We start from the raw sequence: 26,770 nt of genomic DNA, 5'->3' as shown, positions 1-26,770 counted from the left end.
TCTTTGCTTTCCGCTTGGATGAGGCAGGTCCAGGTATGGATATATTTGAATTCCTCTTTGTCTGCAGTATGCAATTACTGGTGCCAGGCATTTTGTGAAAACTCTGGGTGCAGTAGATAAGCCAAAGGGCAGTGCAGAGAATTGGTAATGGGTTGAACCTGCAATGAAACGGAGGTATCTTCTGCAACTTTGCCTGACAGGGACATGCAGGTATGCCTCCTTGAGGTCCAACGTTACTAGCCATGCTTCCTTGCCAAACATGGGAAGTAGCTGCTGTAGTGTCAGCATCTTGAATTTGGGTACTTGTAAGTAAGTGTTTAGAATTGAAAGGTCCAGAATTGGTCTCCAGGCATTGTCCTTCCTGGGCACTAGAAAGAGTCTTGAGTAAAATCCTTGGCCTTGCTCTCGAGTAGGTACCAGTTGAATGGCTCTCATGTCCATAAGAGCTGTAATTTGCTTTTGTGCCTCTGCCCATTGATTTTGTGGCAGGTTTGGCATTTCTCTTTTCATTGGCAAGGTGTGAAAGTGGAGTCTGTAGCCTCGTAAAATCATGTCTAGGACCCATTTGTCCTTTGTGACAACGTGCCAGTTGTCTGCAAAAAGTGCGAGTTTTCCCCCCAAGGGGGCTGCCAAGAGAGTATTGCTTGGCCAGATGAGTTGCAAGTCATTGAGTTTGCCTTCTGGTGGATTGAGACCTGTCTTCTCCTCCCTTTTGTGTTGTAGTGCCCCATTGTCGAGGTTTATACTGAGCTTGTGGTTGTCCTCCGCCCCTTGGGCATCTGTATTTACCCCTCTGTGGTCTGTCAGTGGCTGGAAAGGACCAATATTTTGTTGGCCAGTTTCCGCTGAAGCGAGGGGGTTGTACTTGTAGGAAATCTTTGACTTTCTGCATAGATTTTGCCTCGTCTTCCATTTTCTTTAAAACTTCTTCTGCTTTAACTCCAAAAAGAACATCCTGCTGTAAGGGAGCATCTAGTAGTTTTGCTTTAACACGATCAGGCAAAGTTTGTTCCTTTAACCAAGCATGCCTACGTATATAACAGACCCAGTGACAGCTGCTCTGCAGGAGGCCTCCAAATAATCAAACCCACATTGTAAGGTATGTTTGCCCACCTGCTCAGTGGCGTGCAACAGATCCTGTACTTCTTTCAATTCAGACTGTTGAGGGAGAGTGGTTATTCTTTGCTTTAACTGAGAGATTAGAAATTGCTGATACTTAAGCATGTGAAATTGACAATTCAGTGCCCTCATAGCTAGTGTGGTTGAGGTGTAAACCTTTTCCCCCCACCTGTCTAGTGCTCTGGATTCCCTCTCAGAAGGTACTGGGTTTTTAGCCATAGAAGCCTTAGCCCCCTTGGGACCCTAGGAGATAGTCTCTGGGTCAGCTACAGGGCTTTTGTAAAGAAATTTGTGGGAATCGGGCACTCTATAGTATCTGTCAGGCTTAGCCGGAGCAGGAGGTAGAGAGTCAGGGTTGAAACTGGATTCTAAATAGACATCATCCACAATGTCCAAAACTGGTGGGATGGCAAGTGGTCTGTGTTGGGGGAGTAAAAGAAACTCTCTGAGCCTTTTCTTTGAATCAGAGTAGTCCTGACCTTCCCAGTGAAAATGTTCCCTCATAGTATGTAAAGTTTCCCCAAAGGAGTAGTTTTCTGGAGGAGAAGCTGAGGGAATAGAGTCCTCAGCATTAGAATCTTCATAAGGAGAGAAGGAGTAGTCTTGGTCCTCAGAGGAGTCTGAAAAAATGGACATTTGCTCAGAGGATGCATAATCTTCCTCTTGTCTAGCCCTTTTGTCAGGAGGGGGCTGGGAACCCCTGATTAAAGAAATCAAATCTTCAGCCATTTTGAGCATCTGTTTCTTAGGCATGGGGCCTTGAACAGGAGACTGAAGTGCAGTCCTTTTAAATTTAGAAGGAGTTTTCGACTTAGAGAACGTTTTAATGGTGAGAGTCATCTGTCTGAAAACGCCTTCAGAAACCGATGGCGTTTCTGTAGCACCGACATCTTTTGTAGCAAAGTCGTCGGAAGGGCCTGAAATAAAAGGCTGCGTCGGCCTGGTACATTCCGTAAAAATATCCATAGCGGTCTCGGGTTCCAGATCTGCGGTAGTCAGGGGCTGCATCGGAGCCTCACTGAGGACCGGGGACCGGATCAGCCGAGGCCTCGGAATCTGGCTTAGGCCTGGGTTGTCGGTCCTTATCCCTGCGTTTTTTTGTGCACGCTGGTAGTCGGTTGCTCCGACGGCATGGTGTAGTTAAATTTCCTACCGAAGTAGTGTCGTGCAAAATCAAAGCGTCTTTTAATAGTATGTTTATTAAACCTAGCACAAAACCGACAAGTAGTGACGTCCTGGTCTGGGCCTAGGCAAGGTATGCAATAAGAATGAAAATCCTTATGAGGTATTTGCTTCCCACAAGAAATACAATTGTTAACTTTTTCTGACATCGGTCTGAGGCAAGAAAAGTTTCCCCAACGGGGTACTTAGCTTTATAGAAGACTTCGGTCTGAAATTCGAATTCAAAAATCTCAGGAGTCGGCCGACCGGCACTTGCGAACTGCTTCTGCTTCGGGCACCGCGCGGCAAGAAAGACTGAAGAAAATGGCGTCGGTTGCATTGTATATACCCCTGGCGCACTGACGTCAGGGAAGAGGCGACAGCAACCGACGCCGGACCAAGACTTTGGAATTCCGGCCGACTGCGGGACCGCCTGACGACAGGATAACCCAATTGTGATGACTGCAGCAGGGTAACACGATGAACATCAATACTTTGTAGGCCAGTGTCTACTGAATCTTGGTGGCTGCACTTCTAAGAAGTCTAACAGTTTGCATAGACTTAGCTTTGTCTTCAATTTTCTTTAAAACCTCTTCTGCCTTAATACCAAACAGAGTATCATGCTGGAAAGGTGCATCTAGCAATTTAGCTTTAACATGATCAGGAAAATTCTGTTCCTTTAGCCAAGCATGCCTCCTAATCACAGATCCAGTAACTGCGGCCCTGCAGGAGGCCTAAAACCACATTGCAAAGTATGCTTTCCAACCTGTTCAGCTGCATGCAATAATTACTGCAATTCTTTATTTTCTGCACATTCAGAAATCAACATAATCTTCTGTTTCAGCAATCCCATAACATACTGTTGATACTTAAGCATATGAAATTGACAGTTTAAGGCTCTGATTGCCAAGGTTGCAGATGTATAAACCTTCTTTCCCCATCTGCCCAGTGCCCTTGAATCTCTGTCAGAGGAAGTAGGATTTTTTGCTGTTGAAGCCTCAACTCCCTTTGGTCTCTATGAAATGGTTTCAGGATCAGCAGCAGGGTTTCTAAATAAACATTTAAGCGAGTCAGAGACCCTGTAATATCTGTCAGGCTTACTGGGAGCCGAAGGTAAGGAGTCAGGGGTCAAGCTGGACCCCGAAAACACATCATCCACAATGCCTAAAACAGGGGGAATGGCCAAAGGCCTATGCTGAGGGAGAAGGAAATCACTGTGCCTCTTTTTTGATTCTGAGAAGTCTTTTGACTCTCCCAGTGAAAATGCTCCCTCAAAGTATGCAAGGTTTCCCCAAATGAATAATCCTCAAGAGGAGAAGCAGATGGTATAGACTCCCCTGCATCAGAATCCTCATAGGGAGGTATAGATAATTCCTGATCAGAAGAAAAATCAGAAGAAATAGAAACCTGATCTGAAGATTCATAATCAGTGTCTTGCCTAGGCCTCTTATCTGGAGGGGGATGGGTAGCCCTGATCAAGGTAATAAGGTCTTCTGCCATTTCGATCATTTGTTTTTTAGGCATAGAGGCCTGTGCACGTGGCTCATGCGTCGTTTTTTTAGTTTTAGAACTTGATTTTGTCTTTGGTCTTGCAGCAGTCATCGGTTTGATATACAAATGTTGAGGTCTGAATACACCCTCAGAAGACGGTGCCTGCTCAGCGGCTCCGGACCCATCCGAGGGAGATACATCCGTCGGTCCAGTACCTTGAGTATCTTGCGGCATGCCAGACTCCAAATGGTTGCCTGTAGAGGCCTGCGACTCGAAGGTAGCGGGTATCAGGGGCTGCGAAAGCTCCTCACTGAGTACTGGCGACTGGCTTAGGAGAAGCTTCGTCGATTTTGGATCTCTACTGCCTTTCTCTGTCCATTTTTTTGCGTTTTTTATGTACTCCGGTAGTCGGACTGCTATCAGACGACATTTCTGGGTAGTTAAATCTGTCTCCAAAATACTTTGAGGCAAAAATATACCGACGCTTAATAGTGCGTTGGTTAAATCTAGCACAAAACAGCCAGCCAGGCACGTTGTGATCAGGGCCTAGGCAAGGAATACAGTATAAATGGAAATGCTTATGAGGTATTTGCTTCCCACAAGTAATACAATTATTAACTTTTTCTGACATCGGTACGGAGCAAGAAAAATTTCCCAACGGGGTACTTAGCTTTAGTGAAGACTTTAGTTCTGAAACTCAAACTTGAATAGTTCAGTAGTCGGCCGACGAGCACTTGCGAAATGCTTCTGCTTCGGGCACTGTGCGGCAAGAAAGACTAAAGAAAATGGCGTTGACTGCATGTTTTATACCCCTGACGACCTGGAAGAGGAGACAGCAACCGACACAGGACCCAAGACTTTGGAATTCAGGCCGACTGAGGGCAACCTGCCAGCAGATTACCCAAATGTAATGACTGCAACAGTGAAACACGAAGAACGTCTATACTATGTTCTTCGTGTTTCACTGTTGCAGTCATTACATTTGGGTAGAATCCCAAAGCTATGGATGGTAGGATGCAACTAAATAGTATTAGGATTGGCTATAAGGTCCTGCAGAACTGCAGTGACAAAGCCTGCCCTGGATTTAGAGAAGAGAGGCAAATGATAATGCTTTGTGAAGGTATGAACAGAGCCCCAAGTAGCAGCTTCTAGAATGTCTTTGGTTGGAACTCCTCTGAGAAAGGCTGCTGAGGTAGAGGCAGCTCTGGTGGAATGTGACCCGATTCCCTTGGGTACAGATTTACCATGATGCAAGTAGTAGAAACGAATGCAGTAGCTTATCCACTTAGAAATAGTCTGCTTTGATATAGCCTTCCCCTCTGATCCTGAAGTAAATGCCACTAGTAGTTGCTCAGACTTTCTTACAGATTTGGTCCCATTTAAGAAGAATCTTAGTTGTCTGTGTACGTCCTATGAATGCAGAATCCGCTCCCCCTTGTTCTGTGGATTTGGGTAAAATGTTGGCAGGTGAATAGTTTGGTTAAGAACCACACTGGATACTACCCTGGGCATAAAGGAAGGCTTGGTCCTGAGGGACACCCTGTCCGGGTAAAATGTAATAAAAGGCTCCACAGTCATGAGAGCCCGTAGTTCTGAAACCCTTCTTGCTGAAGTGATTGCCAAAAGGAAAGCTGTTTTCCAAGATAAAAACTTTATATCCGCAGTAGCTACTGGTTCAAAAGGAGGCAGGGAGAGTTTTTCCAGCACAAAATTGAGGTCCCATGCAGGAGTTGGTGATCTTCTGGGAGGCCTTAAACATTTTGGCCCCTCTAAGATACTGTTTTAGCAGAGTATAAGAAAAGATGGGAGGCTCTGTGTTGTAATGAGCCGAGGTGGCAGAGGCATGGATTTTTATTGAAGAGAAGGATAGGCCCTTGTCAAGCATCTCAGTCAAGTATTGTAAAATCTGAGGGATATTTGGTTTTGCTGTGTCCGTTCCTTGTGCTTGGTTCCAAGCACGGAATCTCTTCCATTTATCAGCATAAGATTTTCTAGTACCAGGCCTTCTGGCTTCCAAAATGACATCCATAACAAATTGAGAGGTGTTGTTTGAATAATTACGTGATCAGCCATGCTGCCAGGTTCAGAGTTTGGAGTAGAGTGTGCAGAATTTGATTGTTCTGCTGAGACAGTAGATGAGGTATTTGAGGCAAGTACCAAGGAGGGAGTTGAGACATATTCCTTAGATTTGGGTACCAGTGCTGGTGAGGCCAGTCCAGAGCAATTAGGATCATTTTTGTTTTTTTCCTGTCTGACCTTTAGTAAGACCTTGGAGAGAATAGGCAGAGGCGTTTTCCAACTGAAGGATAGGGCATCCACATTCCATGCTTGTCTTTGATAAGTCCTTGTGCAGAATTTGTCCAGTTGATAATTTTGGGGAGAGGCAAACAGATCTATGTCTGGGCTCCCCCATTTCTGTGTTACCATGCTGAAGATTTGTGGATCCAGTTTCCACTTGTGCAGGTCCATAAGATTTCTGCTTAGGTCGTCTGCCAGAGTATTTTGTTTTCCTGGCAGGAATTGAGCTTGAAGATGTACTTGGTAAGTCAAGGCTGTGTCCCACAATGCCATGGCTAGTCTGCAAAGGGGGTAGGAATGTGTACCCCACCCCGCTTGTTTATGTACCACATAACTGTGGTGTTGTCCGTCTTTATCAGTAGTTGTCCTGGATGAAGCAAGTCCCTGAAGGCTGTCAGGGCATTCTGAACAGCTAGCATCTCTTTCTGGCTGATATGCAGATGCATTTGTGTTTTGGGCTCCATATGCCCTGAATGCATCTCCCCACCAGGTGGGCCCCCCCAAGCATAGTCTGATGCATCTGTAGTTAGGGTTTGGGTGGCAGGGGGTAGAGTGAATGACAGTCCCTTGTTTTGGTGACATGTCTCTGCCCACCAAAGAAACTCTTGTTGTAGGCAGGGAATGAGAGGAATCATTGTTTCCAGACTGTGACAATGCTGACTCCATAAAGTTTTTAGGTACCACTGAAGTTTCCTCATATGCAGTCTTGCATATGGAATTAGTAGAAAGCAGGATGCCATGAACCCCAAAGCCTGCAGAATTTGTCTTGCAGATAACTGGGTTTTTGTTGCCATCTGTTTGCTGCCATCTGTTTGAAGTATATAGTCAGTTGCCTTTGTTTGTCTGGTGTAAGGTAAGCCATCTGGGCAGTTGTATTCAAGCTTGCACCCAGGAATGTAATTTTTAGAGAGGGTACCAGTTGTGATTTCTTTTCATTTAGTGTGTACCCTAGGCATGTTAGAAGCCTCTTTACAAACGTCAGATGTTAAAGAAGAATGTCCTTGTTCTCTGCTTGAATGAGACAGTTGTCTAAGTAAGGATAGATCTGTATGCTTCTTTGTCTGCAAAATGCAATTACTGGTGCCAGGCACTTTCTAAAGACCCTGGGCGCAGTAGATAAGCCAAAGGGCAGTGAAGAGAATTGGTAATGCATAAAACCTGCCTTGAAGCGGAGGTATCTTCTGCACAATTCCCTTACTGGGATATGCAGGTATGCCTCTTAAGTCTAGAGTCACTAACCAAGCATTCTTGCCCAGCATAGGCAGTTGCTGTTGTAAAGTCAGCATTTTGAATTTTGGAATGTCCAGAAACGTGTTCAAAATCATTAAGTCCAGTATTGGACACCAGGCATAGTCTTTTCTGGGTACCAGGAACTGTCTTGAATAAAAACCTTGTCCTTTTTCCTGTTCTGGTACTGGTTGAATAGCCCCCATATCCATGAGGGATGTAACTTGTTTCTGAGCCTCTGCCCATTGATTTTTGTGGCAGATCTGGCTAACCATTTGGAATTGGCAAAGTATGGAAATGAAATCTGCACCCCTGGGGTACTATGTTTAATACCCACTTGTCCTGGGTAATTAATTGCCAATTTTGATCATGAAGTGCTAATTTACCCCCCAAGGGGGCTGCCAAAAGATAAGTGATTGGTGATGGCAGAGGGAAGTCGCTGCTTACTGTAGGGTTGTGCTTTGTTTCCTCCAGATTTGGAGGTGGAGGCACCCCATTGCTTTGACCTGTAAAAACCCTGTGATTGGTATCTAGAGCCTTTTGAGCGTCTGGATTTGCCTTGAGAGGCTCTGTTGGACACAGGAAAGGACCAGTTTTTAGTAGGCCAGTGCCTACTGAAGCTGGGTGGCTACACTTGTAAGAAATCTTTTACAGTTTGCATAGATTTAGCTTTGTCTTCCATTTTCTTTAAAACCTCTTCTGCCTTATTACCAAACAGAGTATCATGCTGTAAAGTGGCATCCAACAATTTAGCTTTAACATGATGAGGCAGATTTTGCTCCTTGAGCCAGGCATGCCTTCTAATCACAGATCCAGTAACTGCGGCCCTGCAAGAGACCTCCAAGGAATCAAAACCACATTGCAAAGTATGCTTTCCAACCTGTTCTGCTGCATGCAATAATTCCTGTAATTCTTTATTTTCCACACAATCAGAAATCAACATAATTTTCTGTTTCAATAAACCCATAATATGCGGTTGATATTTAAGCATATGAAACTGGCAGTTTAAGGCCCTAATTGCCAAGGTTGCAGACATATAAACCTTCTTTCCCCATCTATCCAGCGCTCTAGAATCTCTATCAGAGGGGGTAGGATTTTTGGCTGTTGAGGTCTTTTACACCTTTGGGACCCTGTGAGATAGTTTCAGGATCAGCAGCAGGATTTCTGAATACAAGTTTGTGGGAGTTAGGAACCCCATAATATCTGTCTGGCTTATTAGGAGCCGGAGGTAGGGAATCAGGAGCCATGCTAGATTCCGAAAACACATTATCAACAATGTCTAATACAGGAGGCATAGCCAAAGGCCTATGCTGAGGAAGAAGGAAATCCCCAAGCCTCTTTTTTGATTCAGAGACATCCTGACTCTCCCAATGAAAATGTTCCCTTAAAGTATGCAAGGTTTCTCCAAAAGAATAATCCTCAGGAGGAGATGCAGATGGGAGGGATTCTTCTGCATCTGAATCCTCATAGGGTGGTATAGAAAATTCCTGATCAGAAGAGGAATCGGAAATAGAAACCTGATTTGAAGATTCATAATCAGTGTCTTGCCTAGGCCTCTTAGCAGGAGGGGGGGTTGGGAACAACTGATCAAGGTAATTAAGTCCTCAGCCATTTTGATCATCTGTTTTTTTAGGCGTCGTTTTTTAGACTTAGATGTTTTTGATCTTGTTTTTGAAGCTGGTGTTGATCTTATATAAAAATGTTGAGGCCTGAAAACACCCTCAGAAGCCGGTGCCTGCTCAGCAGCTCAGGACCCATCCAAGGGAGAGAGACATCCGTGGATTCAATACTCGAGAATCTTGTGGCATTCCGGACTCCGCATGGGTCTTGGTAGAGGCCTGCGACTCAAAAGTAGCGGGTATCAGGGGCTGCAAAAGCGCCTCATTGAGTACTGGCAAACCAGCAACTGGCTTAGGAGAAGCGTTGTCGTCTGCTTTGAACCTCGACGGTCTGTCTCTGTCTTTTGCTTTGCGTTTTTTGTGAACTCTGATAGTCTGATTGCTAACAGATGACATTTCAGGGTAATTAAATCTGGATCCAAAATATTTTGAAGCAAAAACATACCGACGCTTAATAGTGTGTTGGTTAAATCTAGTACAAAACCGACAGCAAGGCACGTTATGATCTGAGCCTAGGCAAGGAATACAGTACAAATGAAAACCCTTATGAGGTATTTGCTTCCCACAAGTAATGCAATTATTAACTTTTACTGACATCGGTAAGGAGCAAGAAAAAGTTTCCCCAACGGGGTACTTAGCTTTAGTTGAAGACTTTGGTTCTGAAACTCGAATGCGAAAATTTCAGGAGTTAGCCAACCTGCACTTGCGAACTGCTTCTGCTTCGGGCACCGCGCGGCAAGAAAGACTGAATAAAATGGCGTTGGCTGCATGTTTTATACCCCTGATGTCATGGAAGAGGGGACAGCAACCGACGCAGGACCCAAGACTTTGTTATTCAGACCGACTGAGGGACCTACCAGTAGATTGCCCCAAATGTAATGACTGCAACAGTGAAACGCAAAGAACATCTGAAAATGCATGGAACCCACCCTAAAGCATAGGTATTGTCTGCAGGTTTCCATTATTGGGATTTGCAGGTAAGCTTCCTTTAAGTCTAGGGTCGCCAGCCAGCCATCCTTGGCTAGCATAGGAAGAAGCTGTTGAAGAGTTAGCATTTTGAATTTTGGAACCACCAGAAAGGTGTTGAGAATAGAGAGGTCCAAAATAGGACGCTAGGAGTTTTCTTTCCTGGGTACCAGAAAAAGTCTTGAATAAATATCTTGCCCCCTTGGTTCTGCTGGGACCGGTTGAATAGCCCTGATACTGAAAAGAGAGAGAACCTGCTGTTGGGCCTCCATCCATTGATTTGGGGGGAGTTCTGGCCAACCATTTGGGGTTGGTAGTTTGTGGAAGTGGAGTCTGTATCCTCAGGAAACTATGTTCAAAACCCATTTGTCCTGGGTAAGGATTCCGATTTTTTTGCATGCAGGGCGAGCTTTCCTCCTAAGGGAGCAAGTAGTTGAGCAGGGCTTGGGAGGGTTAAGGTTACGTTATTGTGACATTTTTCCATAGGATGGTGGTTTACTACTCCCTACTTTGGAGATGGAAGCCTCCCACTGCTTAGGTCTGTGCGAAAGCGCCTCACCCAGTACCGGTGGACTGCCGACTAGCTTAACGGAAGTGTCGTCAGCAGTTTTGGACCTATGCAGTCCATCTCTGTCTTTATCCTTACTTTTTTTGGAAGATCGGTAGTCGGATGGCTTAACGAAGCCATTTTGGAGTACAGAGATCGAGAACGAAAGTATTTAGCTAGAAAAATAGCCCGACGACGAATAGTTTGGGCGTTGAACAAGGCACAAACACAACAGTGAGGAATGTCGTGGTCTGGGCCTAAACAGATGACGCAGTAAGAATGAAAATCTCTATCAGGTATTTGCTTTCCATAGGCAAGACAATTGTTAATTTTTTCTGACGTCGGTTAGAACAAGAAAAAAGGATCCCCAACGGGGTACTTATCTTTTCTGAAGACTTTGGGACCGGCACTTGCAAACTGCTTCTGCTTCGGGCACCGCACGGCAAAAAAAAAGACTGATGCAATGACATCGGCTGCATGTTTTATACCCCTGACGACCTGACGTCATGGAAGAAGCAACAGCATCCGATGCAGAAATCCGAAGACTCTAGTATATTCAGGCCGGCTGAGGGCTACTTGCAGGCAGATAACCCAAATGTGATGATTGCAACAGTGAAACACTAAGAACATCTGACATAATCTGAGGCAGGCGTTGCGCCTCATGGACATGCCGGACCCAGCTGCCCTAGCCGCTCCATTAGCAGCATGTGAAAGGAGTCGAATGGACGTGTTGGAAACCGCTTTTAAAGTGGCCATCCTCACAGAGAACGTGTCTCTGTCCTCGTGCGACATGGACTTAGGGGGAGACTCAGCCAGTTCCTTTACCAGGTCGTGCTGTAGTCTAGTAACGTGGGCAAGGTAATTCAGCGCCCTGATGTAAAAGGTCATTGATGCATAAACCTGCTTCCCCAAGCGGTCCATCATCCTAGACTCAAGGTCAGGGGGATGAACCGAGGAACTCTCTTGGGCTAGTTTCTTTTTGGTGGCTGCTGCTACCACCATAGTGTCTACAGGGGACCCTTTGTTCCATGCTGGTCTGTCAGAGGGAGAACTCAAAATTTTGTCTGGTCATTCAGGATTGGTTCCACGGTGTTCAGCTCCTTCCAGGCCCACGAGGTGACCAGGTCCACCAGAGGATCTGCGGGAGGGGACACCCAGGAAGTAGATGGGCCCGTGCCGAAAGCCTCCAGGAACACAGATTCGTCAGAGGAAGGTTTAAGGGCGGACCAACCTCCCTGCTCGCATAGGATTTCCATGATCTCTCCAAAGAAGACATCCTTGGGAGGTGATCTGCAGGAACCTTCCCCATCATCCAAATCCGTGTCCTCAGTGAGGGACTCGGGGGAGTCCAAGTACCTCCTCTTACATGTATGCTTGCGAGGCACGTCTCCTGTGGGGCTTTCCGGGGGGAACTCGCAAGCCACTTGTTCCTCAGGGGGAACAGCCTGGGGCTCCTCGAGCACAGGCTGTCCCTCAGGCACAGGCTGTCCCCTCAGGCACAGGCTGTCCCCTCAGGTAAAATGATGGGATTCATACACAAAGCCGAGGGAGTCGGGGTGGAGTCCAAGGAAATAGTCAAGGGTCTCAATCCAGTGGACAGAACCTTTTCTACCATGTCGAATGCTGAGGGGGAACATGTCTCCTGGGCCACCAATAAGGAAACCGCTCTCCCCGAATCAAGAGCAAGAATCGGACCAGTGCCGAAGTGGATGGAGCTCTGGGGGTGGGACTTGGCCCAACAACTCTGGAGCCGATGGAAAGAGTTTCACTCCCACTGATTCGACACCCAGGCTCCGAGAGCCACTCTGATCTGAACTGGTCAGATCCGACACGCTTCAGGCAGTTGCCGGCATCGAGGAGACAGGTACCATCGGCACCGACACCGTGACTAAGGCCATCCTCGGATCCATGTACTCCGAACCCGGAGGTCGGATCGGAGAAGGAGAAATTGGTGTGAAGAAAGGAAGTGAGCTCCCCCCTCCAGAGGGAGAGGAGGCTAACAAGACTCCCATCTGGATTTGTGTACGAATGAACCTCCGCATCATTTTTATCCATGTCGATTTTGGAAAGGCTTCGGGTGGACCGTGAGGAGGCCACGGACTCCGACCTGGTGAGTCGAGGAACAGAGGCCCTAGATGGTGGTTGTGGCTCCTCCAGCTCCGGGGAAAACCTGGGAGATCAGAGCCAAGGGGAGTCATGGAGCCTAGACTGACTCTTGGCGGACGTTCATGATGCTGAAAGGTCCAGGGACCTCTTGCACTTTTCAGTCCACTGTTCTCTCTCTCTCCTTCTCTCTGGCTTTTCTGCTCTCCGCTTCTGCAGGCTTAGAAGTGGGAGGGTGAGTCCCAGCCTGGGAGGGAGGGAGAAGGAAGGACAAAAGAGGTGGCCACAGCAACCACTGTGACCGAAGCAGTAGAGGCGGCAGCCGCCTCCTTAGTAGGTAGAAGGCCTTTTAAAGCCAACTTGGCCCATCTATCCTTGATGGCGCGTGGGTTGAAACCCACCCAAATAGCACAATCACTGCTTAAATGGGCTACACCCAAACAAATAAGTGTGGCCATCAGCAGGTGACAATTTATGGCCACGCTCAGTGCACCTCTTGAAGACGGGCTTGGAATCAATTTCTCACACAAATACTTAAAGTCTAATACACAATATATATGGAAAAAACTATTTCCTACACAGACCCACTCACCACACACTCAGAAGGCATGCAGAATCCTGAGGGGGGGAGGGGAAGACAACAATGCTCTTAACTAACCAACTGACTAAAACTACAAAAAAAACCCTAAAATACGACACACCAGCGAGGGGAGGAAGAGAGGGAACTTACACTAACAGATAAAACTTGAGAAGAGATAAACAACTGAAAAAACAAAAACCGAGTCAGCAGTACCTTGTCCCAGCACAATAAATATATCACGAATCCGGTAATTTGAGATTGGGTTGTACACTGTTTTTTTAATTCAATGTTTTGTTTGGTTAATCAACAACATTTAACAATGTAATCGTTGAGATTTTTGGTAAACTTGCTGCTAGTTTATCATGTATTTATGAACAATGTGTGTTTTTTTTTAGTGAAGTTTCTTTTTAAAAAAATCTAATAGAGAGAGGTGTGTCTATCATGTGACATGATTCAATTATTTAAATACTGTTCTTTGAAACTTTGTACGTGTTTCTGAAAAAGTTGCTACATTTTGGCAACGAAAAGCGCTTAAAATTAAATGGTTCTTGGTTTTACTTTCACCGGATTCCTGATATATTTGTTGTGCTGGGACAACCTACACTAAACAAGTTACACACTAAAATCAAAAACCACTAAAATATCAAAACTACCCAACTCACAGACTCGGAGCTCAGGATCACGATGCTTATGGCAAGCCATGGCAAACGAGATCTGGGGGTTGGAAGGTAGTGGAGGTGTATTATGGGTAAGGGGAGGAGCTCGGAGCAGATGCTAGTGAAATTGTCGGCTCTGATCAGATACGGATCCTGTACCCAAAGGTTGAAGATCAAATGAAGTAAACTACTTCAGTTCAGAAGTATAATGCATACTATTTTACTCATATAAAAACTTTCTTTGCCTTGCGAAATTTTACTGAATTGTAAAGCATGTAATTCAACAACCTCCTGAAAGAATCTCAAAAGTTGTCCCAGTCAGTATGTTGATGACACAGTTCAGTAAAAATACATTAGCCTATTGCTGTTTACCACATTATCCTCACCTGAGGCTTGTAATGACTGTAAAAAGGACTTAGATTGGCCATTTTCTTATTTTTTTCTTGTTAAATGACTGCAACAATCAAGTGTCCAAGTCTGCACCATTTTCTTATAAGCAGAGGTACAAATTCTTCATGGCAGGCCTAAGAAAGAAATAAACACCCTGTCAATAAAGAAAGTGAATGCAAACTAATGCCACCTTACATGTTTTCTTGCAACAGAAGAAAAAAAAATACTTGAAACTATGTTAAAATAAATTTTCATACTGCTCATACTCAAACAATACAGTGAAGTTCAGACTACTTCAAGGTGCCCTTCAAGGTGCCTACCTCAGTCTCAAGACTACTTACAAATGATATTATACTGGTCTTCTCAACTATTGTTTTTAACTGTAGCTGCAATACAAAAGTTCATGTCCGTTGCTTGTTACTTTGGTGCGGGGGGGGGGGGGGTGCCCACCGGTCAGCACAAGAATCAGACACCTGCATTGTTGGTTTGCCAGGCAGCAGTACGCATGCAACCCTCTTCAAATTGCCAGCAGGTTAAGAAATGTTCTAAAGAATAGCCCATCACAGTGAACAAAAAGTGCTCTGGGTTTTTCTGATGTGCCAGTACACAAGCAGGAAACATTTACTAAATGACTTGATGTCTGCTGAGCAAAGACTGCCTTACAAACGTATGCAACTTGAACAAGAAAATGCAAAGGCAAAGTTGTCTGGCTCTAAACAAAAATTGAAAATCTTACGCTCTTGTTCAATTCCATTGCCAAGCCTCAACAGTGCAGATCTGCATAGTCTGACAGAAAAGAAATCTGAGGAGTAAATTATTTTATGTAAGCTTGGTTCCAAACAAAATAAAATCCCAGGGTGTTACCCTGGAGGATGGCTTCCCAAAACAAGCAATTTCTGATGGTTAAAAACTGCAACCAACTCTTAGGCTTTACAGCATAAAAAAAAAATCTCTCTCAGAAACTTTCATCCATTTACCATTCTCTAGGCTTTGCTGAAGCAGTTGTATACACAGCCTTAACCTCAGGGCACATGGTTAAACATTTTAGTTGCAGCTTGGCGTAGGTCAAGTTCGCCTGCAATTTTCTGCACAGAATGTGTCACTGACTCATTAACATTTCTAACTGGTTTGCCGATAGGCTTGGACCCGATTACTTCTCACTAAAGTCTGCCTACCAGTTTCTTCACCCTAAGCTCCCCTTCCAACTTATCTCTTCAAAGGGTGATACACACTCAATAGAAATCTTGGTGATCTACTGCAAAGAACCAGCAGCTGAAGTTTCCATTGGCAAAGTTCTGTACTAAAATTCTACTATAGAGTCAGTCACACCAGTTATTTTTACATTTACATAACCTCCACCTCCCAATCCCATGGCAGAGAGACAGACGAAGCTCTGATTACAATTAGGTAACCTATGTTTGACTAGCAGTATGGCACTGGAGGTGCTGGAAGGAGGGAGGATGGGCCTGAGCAGCTGATGCCAGCTCACCCATTTTGGATGGAGGGAACTGGCTAGGTCTATCACATTAGTGATGCTTATGTGATGGTGCAAAGACAGCTTATGAAAGAGACCAGCCAAGCACTGAGTAGGGGTGTGTATGAGAGGATGTAAATCTCTCCCTGAACAAGCTAGTCATCTACTGTAAAAGATAAGCTGGGATGGGGTGGGGACCTCCATGGAACCACAGTCTGGCCCACTCTAACACCACACTCATAACTTGAAAGTGAAGGAGTGCGTTAACAAGACCTCCTGGATATTAATGAATTAAGTGTGTGGCTCTTGCCTATCTAAGGGTGGTTTAATTTACCTGTGCAAGGAATGAAAAAGCAGATGAGACACAGGAAGGGGAGACATTGTCAAGTCCTGTTGAGGATTTGGAAAAAAAAATATCTTCCTTATTTCATCTTGACTATTATATTTTAATGCCTTAGTGTAAATATGAAATGTGTGTGCGTATGTGTGTGTGTGTGTGTGGGGGGGGGTCTGGTGCTAAATAACTGACAAGTACAGTTGTGTACACTTACCATAAATGTAGATGTTAGAGTGTATTCACTGTTGCAGTCGTTACATTTGGGGTAATCTGCTGGCAGGTTGCCCTCAGTCGGCCTGAATTCCAAAGTCTTGGGTCCTGCGTCAGTTGCTGGCTTCTCTTCCATGACGTCAGGTCGTTAGGGGTATAAAACATATTTCCGATGCCATTTTCTTTAGTTTTTCTTGCCCCCGATGTCAAAAAGGTAGCAATTTATATATATATATATATATATATATATATGCACATATATATATACATACACACAAATATATATATATCTATATATATATATATATATATATATATATATATATACACACACACACACACACACACACACACACACACACACACACACACACACACACACACACACACATAAATATAAACTTTACCTTCATCTACAAGCAAATACACCAAAAGGTTGTAGAAGATAGAGAAGGAAAGATAAAACTCAGAATGACAGGGGGATGGCGGGAGGGTAACCTGGACTGCAACAGTGAATACACTCTAACATCTACATTCATGGTAAGTGCACACAACTGTACTATGTTTTTCGTGTTTCACTGTAGCAGTCATTACATTTGGGTAGAATCCCAAAGCTATGGTTGGGAGGCTGGAGCTAAACAGCATTAGGTGTGGCTATAAGGCCCTGCAGCACTGCAATGGCAAAGCCTGCCCTGGACTTAGAGAGGCAAATGGTAATGCTTTGTAAAGTTGTGAACAGAACTCCAAGTAGCAGCCTCTAGAATGTCTTTGGTTGGTACTCCTCTAAGAAGGGCTGCTGAAGTAGCAGCAGCTCTGGTGGAATGAGACCTAATGCCCTTGGGCACAGGTTTACCATGGTGTAAATAGCAGAAACAGAGTGGTTTATCCACTTTGAAATTGTCTGCTTTGAAATAGCCTTTCCTTCTGATCTTGCAGCATATGACACTAGTAATTGCTCAGTTTTTCTTAGAGCTTTTGTCCTGCTCAAGTAGAATCTTAGCTGTCTGTGTACGTCCAAGGAATGCAGAATTCTCTCCCCCTTGTTCTGCGGATTTGGATAAAAAGTTGGCAGATGAATTGTTTGATTAAGAGCCACACTGGAAACCACCTTAGGCATGAAAGTAGGATTTGTCCTCAGACACACCCTGTCTGGGTAAAATATGATAAAAGGCTCTACAGCCATCAGGGCCTGTAGCTCTGAAACTCTTCTTGCTGAAGTAATTGCTAGTAGCAGAACTGTTTTCCATGATAAGAACTTTAGATCAGCGGTAGCAGCTGGTTCAAATAGAGGTAGGATGAGCTTTTCCAACACATAATTCAGGTCCCATGCAGGTAAAGGTGATCTTCTAGGAGGCCTTAAATTTTAGCTCCTCTAAGATACTGCTTTAGTAAAGGATGAGAAAAGATTGGTGGCTCTGTACTGTAATGAGCCAAAATGGCCGAGGCATGGATTTTGATAGCTGAGAAAGATAGGCCTTTATCAAGCATCTCAGTTAAGTATTGTAATACCTGAGGAATATTTGGTTCTGCTGTATCAGTTCCTTGTGTCTTGATTCCAAGCACAGAATCTCTTCCATTTACCAGCATAAGATTTTCTAGTACTTGGCCTTCTGGCTTCCAAAATGACATCCATCACAGCTTTACTGAGAGGTGTTGTTTGTATGACTACCTGATTAGCCATGCTGCCAGGTTCAGAGTCTGTAGTTGATTGTGCAGGATCCGATTGTTTTGCTGGCACAGTAGTTGTGGTCTTTGAGGCAAGGTCCAAGCTGGGTATTGAGCCTAGTTCCTTAGGAGTGGGTACCAATATTGGTGGGGCCAGTCTGGGGCAATTAATATCATCTTTGGCTTCTCTTGTCTGATGTTTAGGAGGACCTTGGGTAAAAGAGGCAGAGGAGGAAAGGCGTAAACTAATGAAGGATAGGGCGTCCACTTTCCATGCTTGTCTGTGATAAGTCCTTGTGCAGAATCTTTTCAATTGATAATTTTGAGGAGAGGCAAACGGATCTATGTCTGGGCTCCCCCATTTCTCAGTTATCATGCTGAAGACTTGTGGATTTAGTTTCCACTTGTGAGGATCCACAAGATTTCTGCTTAAATCGTCTGCCAGAGTGTTTTGTTTTAAGGGCAGGAATTGAGCTTGAAGATGTATTTGGTAGGTCAAGGCTGTGTCCCACAGTGCCATGGCTAATCTGCAAAGGGGGTACGAGTGTGTGCCCCCCTTGCTTGTTTATATACCACATGACTGTGATGTTGTCGATCTTTATCAGTAGTTGTCCTGGATGAAGTAAGTCCTTGAAGGCTGTTAGGGCATTTTGAACAGCTAGCATCTCTTTCTGGTTGATATGCAGATGCATTTGTTTTGGTGTCCATAAGCCCTGAATGCATCTTCCTGCCATGTGGGCCCCCCAGACATAATCTGATGCATCTGTTGTTAAGGTTTGGCTGGCAGGGGGGTAGAGTGATGGGCAGTCTCATGTTTTGGTGACATGCCTTTGTCCACCATAGAAACTACTGTTGCAGGCAGGGAGTGAGAGGAATCATTGTTTCCAGATTGTGTGAATGTTGACTCCATAAACTTTTTAGGTACCACTGAAGTTTCCTCATATGCAGTTTTGCATAAGGAATTAGTAGGATGCAGGATGCCATGAAGCCCAGAGCCTGCAGAATTTGCCTTGCAGAAGACTGGGTTTTTGTTGCCATCAGTTTGAAGTAAGCAGTCAGTTGTCTTTGCTTGTCTAGCGTGAGGTAAGCCATCTGGGCAGTTGTATTCAAGCTTGCACCCAGGAATGCTATCTTTTGAGAGGGTACCAGTTGTGATTTCTTTTAGTTTATTGTGTACCCTAGGCACGTTAGAAGCCTTTTCACAAACGCGATGTGTCGAAGATCTCTGCTTGAATGAGACAGTCATCCAAGTAAGGACATATTTGTATACTTCTTTGTCTGCAGAAAGCAATTACTGGTGCCAGGCACTTTGTAAAGACCCTGGGCGCAGTAGATAAGCCAAAGGGCAGTGCAGAGAATTGGTAATCCATTAAGCCAGCCTTGAATCAGAGGTATCTTCTGCACGATTGTCTTATTGGGACATGCAGGTATGCCTCTTTTAGGTCTAAAGTCACCAGCCAAGCATTCTTGCCCAGCATGGGGCAGAAGCTGCTGCAAAGTCAGCATTTTGATTTTTGGAATGTCCAGGTATGTGTTAAAAATCGATAAATTCAGTATTGGCCGCCAGGCCTTGTCCTCCAGTATTGGCCGCCAGGCTTTGTCCTTTGAGTACCAAGAACAGTCGAGTAAAAACCTTGTCCTTTCCTGTTCTGGTACTGTGTGAATGGCCCCTATAGCCATGAGGGACATAACCTGTTTCTGTGCCTCTGCCCATTGATTTTTTGGCAGATCTGGCCAACCATATGCCATTGGCAGAGTGTGGAAATGGAATCTGTATCCCCGTGATATGACGTCCTGGGTTATTAACTGCCAATTTTGAGCAATAAGTGCTAATTTTCCTCCTATGGGTGCTGCCAAAAGATAAGTGCTTGGTATAGGCAGAGGGAAGTCACTGGGATTGTTTTCTGTAGGTTTGCACTTTATCTCCTCCAGATTTGGAGGTGGAAGCGCCCCATTACTTTGACCTGTATGAATCTTACGCCTGGTATCTGGAACGCTTAGGGCACATGGATTTGCCCCTTTGAGCTCTGTCTGGCACAGGAAAGGACCAATTTTTTGTAGGCTGTACTTGTAAGAAGTCTTTAACAGTTTGCATAGACTTAGCTTTGTCTTCCATTTTCTTTAAAACCTCTTCTGCCTTAATACCAAATAGAAAATCATGCTGTAAAGGTGCATCTAGCAATTTATCTCTAACATGATCAGGCAAATTTTGTTCTTTTAACCAGGCATGCCTCCTAATCACAGATCCAGTAACTGTGGCCCTGCAGGAGGCCTCTAAGGAATCAAAACCACATTGCAAAGTATGCTTTCCAACTTGTTCAGCTGCATGCAATAATTCCTGCAATTCTTTATTTTCTGCACATTCTGAAATCAACATCATTTTCTGTTTCAGCAATCCCATAACATGTTGTTGGCACTTAAGCATATTAAATTGATAGTTTAAGGCCCTGATTGCCAAGGTTGCAGATGTATAAACCTTTTTTCCCCATCTGTCTAGTGCCTTTGAATCTCTGTCAGAGGGGGTAGGATTTTTTGCTGTTGAGGTCTTAACTCCCTTTGGACCCTGTGAAATAGTTTCAGGATCAGCAGCAGGGTTTCTAAATAAAAAATTATGAGACTCAGGGACCCTGTAATATCTATCAGGCTTACTGGGAGCCGGAGGTAAGGAGTCAGGGGTCAAGCTTGACTCCGAAAACACATCATCCACAATGTCTAAAACAGGGGGAATGGCTAAAGGCTTGTGCTGAGGGAGAAGAAGGAAGTCCCTGAGCCTCTTTTTTGATTCTGAGAAGTCTGGACTCTCCCAGTGAAAATGCTCCCTCAAAGTATGCAAGGTTTCTCCAAATGAATAATCCTCAGGAGGAGATGCAGATGGAATAGACTCCTCAGCATCAAAATCCTCATAGGGAGGTATAGATAATTCCTGATCAGAACAGGAATCAAAAGAAATAGAAACCTGATCTGAAGATTCATAATCAGTGTCTTGCCTAGGCCTGTATCTGGAGGGGGATGGATACCCCTGATCAAGGTAATAAGGTCTTCGGTCTTCAGCCATTTTGATCATTTGTTTTTTTAGGCATAGAGGCCTGTGCACGTGGCTCATGCATCTTTTTTTAGTTTTAGAGCTTGCTTTTGTCTTTGATTTTGCAGCTGTCATTGGTTTGATATACAAATGTTGAGGTCTGAATACACCCTCAGAAGTCGGTGCCTGCTCAGCAGCTCTGGACCCATCTGAGGAAGATACATCTGTCGGTCCAATACCTTGAGTATCTTGCAGCATGCCGGACTCCACATGAGAGTGTCGGTAGAGGCCTGCGACTCTAAGGTAGCGGGTATCAGGGGCTGCGAAAGCGTCTCACTGAGTAATGGCGAACCGGCGACTGGCTTAGGAGAAGCTTCGTTGTCGGTTTTGGATCTCGACTGCCTTTCTCTGTCCTTTTCTTTGCGTTTTTTATGCACTCCAGTAGTCGGATTGCTATCAGTAGACATTTCTGGGTAGTTAAATCCGTTTCCAAAATACTTAGATGCAAAAATATACCAACGCTTAATAGTGCGTTGGTTAAATCTAGCACAAAATCGACAGCCAGGCACGTTGTGGTCAGGGCCTAGGCAAGGAATACAGTATTTGCTTCCCACAAGTAATACAATTATTAACTTTTTCTGACATCGGTAAAAAGCAAGAAAAAAGTTTCCCCAACAGGGTACTTCGCTTTAGTGAAGACTTCGGTTCTGAAACTCAAACTCGAATATTTCACTAGTCGGCCGACCGGCACTTGCGAAATGCTACTGCTTCGGGCACTGCGTGGCAAAAAAGACTAAAGAAAATGGCGTCGGATGCATGTTTTATACCCCTGATGACCTGACGTCATGGAAGAGAAGACAGCAACAGACGCATGACCCAAGACTTTGGAATTCAGGCCGACTGAGGGCAACCTGCCAGCAGATTACCCAAAATGTAATGACTGCAACAGTGAAACACGTAGAACATCTGCTTGCAAGACAAAGTTAGGAAATGAGTTATAAAAAGAGCAATGGTAAACCCACTGCTCACTAGTCAAATTTCATAACCCCACAGTACACGGCATTTCATTTAATACCAGACCTGTACTTATTTATTTACTTACTCATTTATCTTTGTTTTCCGGGTAGGGCACTGATCCAACTTGACCATTTTCAGGCCAGTCCAATGAATACAAAAAGTACAGCTGTGTACACTTACCATAAATGTAGATGTTCAAGTGTATTTACTGTTGCAGTCATTACATTTGGGTAATCTGCTGGCCGGTTGCCCTCAGTCGGCCTGATTAACAAAGTCTTGGGTCCTGCGTCAGTTGCTGTCTCTTCTTCCATGATGTCAGGTCGTCAGGGGTATAAAACATGCAGCTGATGCCATTACATCAGTTTTTCTTGCCCCAGATGTCAGGTGACCCCCTAATGGGGAGCAAATAAACTTTAACACACAAAAATATACCTCCATCCAAAAGTAAATACACCAAAAGGGCTTTTAAGCATAGTAAAAGAAAGTAGAGGTATAGCCAGAGAAAAATAGGGGGCTGGAGGGAGGGTAACCAGGACTGTAACAGTGAATACACTCGAACATCTACATTTATGGTAAGTGTACACATCTGTACTATGTTCTTCGTGTTTCACTGTTGCAGTCATTCCATTTGGGTAGAGTTCCAAAGCTATGGTCAGGAGGAGGAAATTATACAGCATTAGGACCAGCTATAAGGCCCTACAAGACAGCAGTGGCAAAGCCAGCTCTGGATTTAGAGAAAAGTGGTAAATGGTAATGTTTGATGAAAGTATGAACTGAGCTCCAGGTAGCAGCTTCTAGAATATCCCTAGTAAAAACATCTCTGAGAAAGGCTGTTGAAATAGATGCAGCCCTGGTGGAATGGAATATGATCCCCTGGGGGATAGTTTCTCCATGGTGTTTATAGCAGAAACAAATACAATGGCTTATCCATTTGGAAATGGTTTGCTTTGAAACAGCCTTTCCCTCTGCCCCTGCAGCAAATGCTACCAGCAGTTGTTCAGATTTAGATTTAGTCCTGTTTAAGTAAAATCTAAGTTGTGTGTGTACATCCAATGAATGCAGAATCCGCTTCCCCTTTTTCTGCGGATTAGGAAGGAAAGTTGGCAAATGAATGGTCTGATTAACAGCCACACTGGATACCAACTTGGGCATGAAGGATAGGTTGGTCCAGAGAGAGACCCTGTCCGCATGAAAAATGATGAAAGGCTCTACTGCCATAAGAGCCTGTAATTCAGAAATCCTTGTAGCTGACATGACTGCTAAAAGGAAAGCTGTTTTCCAGGAGAGAAATTTTAAGTCTAAAGTAGCAGCTGGCTCAAAAGGAGGGAGAGTGAATTTCTCCAATACAAAATTAAGATCCCAGGCAGGGTTTGTGTTCTCCTGGCTGGCCTTAAGTTTTTGGCCCCTATGAGATACTGCTTTAGCAGAAGATGAGAGAGGGGGGGTTCTGTGTTGTAATGAGCTGAAAAAGCTGAGGCATGGATTTTTAAGGACAGGCCCTTGTGAAGCATCTCAGTTAAGTATTGCAAAGACTGAGGAATGTTGGGCACTGCTGTGCTTATCCCTTGAGATTGATTCCAGGCACATATTCGTTTCCATTTGTCAGCATAAGATTTTCTAGTACTAGGTCTTCTCGCTTCCAAAATGACATCCATCACAGGTTTGCTGAGGGATGCTAAGGGTGAATTTAGGCGATTAGCCACGCTGCAAAATTCAAGGTTTGGAGCCGAGGGTGCAGAGTTTGGTTGTTCTGCTGAGACAGTAAGGAAGGTGTCTGAGGCAGGTGCCACAGTGAAATGTGCTACACACTGCACAGGAGTGGGTACCAGTGTTGGCGAGGCCAGTCTGGAGCAATCAAAATCATTTCTGGTTTGCCCTGCTTGACTTTTAGTAGAACTCTGGAGAGCAGAGGCAGCGGGGGAAAGGCATAGACTGACAGTTTTTTCCAGCTGAAGGACAGAGCATCCACTTTCCAGGCATTTGTGTGAGGAGTCCTTGTGCAAAATTTGTCCAACTGATAGGTCTGGGGTGAGGCAAAAAGATCCATGTCTGGGCTCCCTCATTTGCGTGTCAACATGTTGAAACTACGTGGTTTCAGTTTCCATTCTTGTGGGTCCACGAGACTTCTGCTTGGTTCGTCTGCCAGAGTATTCAGCTTTCCTGGCAGGAATTGAGCTCGTAATTGTACTTGGTAGCTCAAGGCCATGTTCCACAATGCCATGGCTAGTCTGCAGAGGGGGTAGGAATGTGTACCCCCTGCTTGTTTATGTACCACATAACCGCGGTGTTGTCCATCTTTATCAGTAATTGTCCTGGATGAAGGTAGTCCTTGAAGGCTGTCAGTGCATTCTGTACAGCTAGCATTTCTTTTTGATTTATATGAAGGTGAATTTGATTTGTGTTCCATTTTCCCTGAATGCACTTCCCTGCCCGATGAGCACCCCATGCATAGTCTGATGCGTCTATAGTTAGGGTTTGGGCGGCAGGGGGTGGTGTGAATGACAGTCCCTTGTTCTGGTGGCAGGCCTCTGCCCACCATAGGAACTCTAGGCACAGGTAAGGTATGACAGGAACAAGAAGTTATGTACTCACCATAACGTTTGATGTATGTAGTCCTTCTCGCCTCACATTCTTACCCGTGGGTTCGGAGCCGATTATCGGATCCGACTTCGCCAAACTTTTCTAGCTCGAAGTCTTCTATTGGCTGGGCTAAGCAGGTATTCCATGGTGCACTGCTCCATATCCCCAGATCTAGTTTGCTGGGAAACTCATACATACCTCATGCATACACAACATCCAGATAAAAAGAACAAGCTGAAGTAAAGGGACACTGTAGATAAAAACCCCTAACCTCCAGAAAGGGGGAAGGTGGGAGGGTAAGTAAGAATGTGAGGCGAGATGGACTACATACATCGAACGTTATGGTGAGTACATAACTTCTTGATGTTATGTAGTCCTATCTCGCCTACATTCTTACCCGTGGGACAGTGTCCCTAGCACCTACACCCTGGCTCATAGTAAAATACTCCTGAGCACTGTGGAGCCAAAGGACGACCTGCCCCTAGAAACCGCATCCAATTTGTAATGAGAAACAAATGTGTGAGGAGAAGCCCAAGTAGCTGCTGCACATATATTATCCATTGACAACCTGGCCTGGTAGGCTGTAGATGTAGAAACAGCCCGAGTAGAGTGAGCCTTGACCGGAAATGGCAGATCTTTTCCTCCCGCTTGGTAGGCGAACGAGATGCAACTAGATATCCATCTGGATATGGTGACCTTGGAAACCGGGGACCCAATTTTGCTGTCCGCAAAGGAGACAAATAGTTGATCTGACTTCCGGATATCTTTTGTTCGGTGCAGATGGACGTACATAGACAGTTATGCTTCTAATTGATGGAATTTAAATTTTGCCTTGTTTGAAAATTGCAGAAAGAATACAGGCAACTCAATGGACTGATTAAGATTAGACACGGAAGCCACTTTAGGAAGAAAAGATGGGTTCGGTCTAAGAGAAACCCTGTCCTTATGGAAGATTAAGTATGGGGGTTTGACAGAGAGGGCTTGAATTTCTGAAACTCGCCTTGCTGAAGTGATTGCTGTTAAGAAGGCTGTTTTCCAGGTCAAGAACTTCAATTTACAGGTAGCTGCAGGCTCGAAAGGTGGTGAAGTAAGGGCTTGTAGGGCACAATTGAGATCCCAGGGCATAATAGGTTCGGAGACCGGGGGATGGAGTAACAGAGTACCCTTCAGGAAAGCCTTACAGAGTCTATGACCCAGGAAACTAGGCTCATTAGCCACATGAAAATTAGAGATCGCAGCCAATTGAACTTTGATGATAGCTGATGCAGAACCCTGATGGAAGGGCATAGACAAAAACTCCAAGACTGAAGCCACTGGAGCTGTGTACGGATCAATTACTTGGGTATGCGCCCAAATAGAAAACCTCTTCCATTTGCTGGAATAAATCTTCCTAGTAGCTGGCTTATGAGAGGAAGATAAAATGCGAACCACTTCCGGTGAAAATTTATGAAGCCTAACTAACAACGGAAGTGGTGCAGCCAGGCTGTCAACCAGAGAGTCATCAGAGATGGGTGGAACTGTCCTGACAGGTGTGTCAGTAAATCTGGTTGAGGGTCCAGAATCCAAGGAGTGTCCACAATGTATGGTTGAAGAAAAGGGAACCAGACTTGACGAGGCCAGTGTGGAGCAATCAGAATCATTCTGCTTCCCAAGGATTGCACTTTCTGAATTACCTTTGACAGCAAGGGGAAATGGAGGGAAAGCATAAAGCAGACTGGAGGGCCAATCATGGACCAGAGCGTCCCTGGGTGACTCCCCCTGTGGGGGGATCAGCGTGAAGTAGTTGCTGCATTTGGCATTGAGATGGATGGCAAAAAGGTCGCAGCAACGCTGACCCCATCTGCTGAAGATTCGTTCTGCAACTAGACGATTCAGGGACCACTCATAAGGCATCAGAATAGCTCTGCTTAGCCTGTCCGCAATCCGCAAGTAGCACTGCTCTCATCTCTAGGACGTTGATATGCAGATGTATCTCGTGATCTTGCCACGTGCCTTGAACTTTCCTGCCAAGATAATGCCCCCCCCCCCACCCCATCTGGGAGGCATCCGTGGTCACTGTGGCAACTGGAATGGGTGGAACGAAGGGCCTTCCCCCGTCCAAATTGTTGGTGCAAAGCCACCAACTGAAGTCCTGCTTGCATCTGCCCGTCAGTAAAATGGGGTGAGAAAGTGGAAATTTTTGGAGAGACCATTGAACAAAGAGAAGCCATTGGAGAAGTCTCATGTGCAATCTTGCTAGAGGGACCAACAGAATTGTTGCTGCCATGGTCCCCAGAAGTTGGAGAACCCATCTCGTCTTCGCTTTCCT

General features: G+C 44.9%; 1 long non-coding RNA gene across 1 annotated transcript in view; it reads right to left on the bottom strand.

The window, feature by feature from the left end:
* The window catches only part of LOC122816849, a 218,138-nt gene that overhangs the window by 100,008 nt on the left and 91,360 nt on the right, over window positions 1-26,770 (bottom strand). The window contains exon 2 of the long non-coding RNA XR_006367106.1: window positions 14,154-14,291. This is a non-coding gene — a long non-coding RNA (uncharacterized LOC122816849). The remainder of the gene's footprint in view (window positions 1-14,153; window positions 14,292-26,770) is intronic.

This window comes from Protopterus annectens, chromosome 12.part0 (genome assembly GCF_019279795.1).
Source record: "Protopterus annectens isolate FY-2018-M chromosome 12.part0, PAN1.0, whole genome shotgun sequence".
NCBI lineage: Eukaryota > Metazoa > Chordata > Ceratodontiformes > Protopteridae > Protopterus > Protopterus annectens.
Note: the sequence above shows the minus strand (reverse complement) of the source record. Positions and strands in the feature narration are given on the sequence as shown.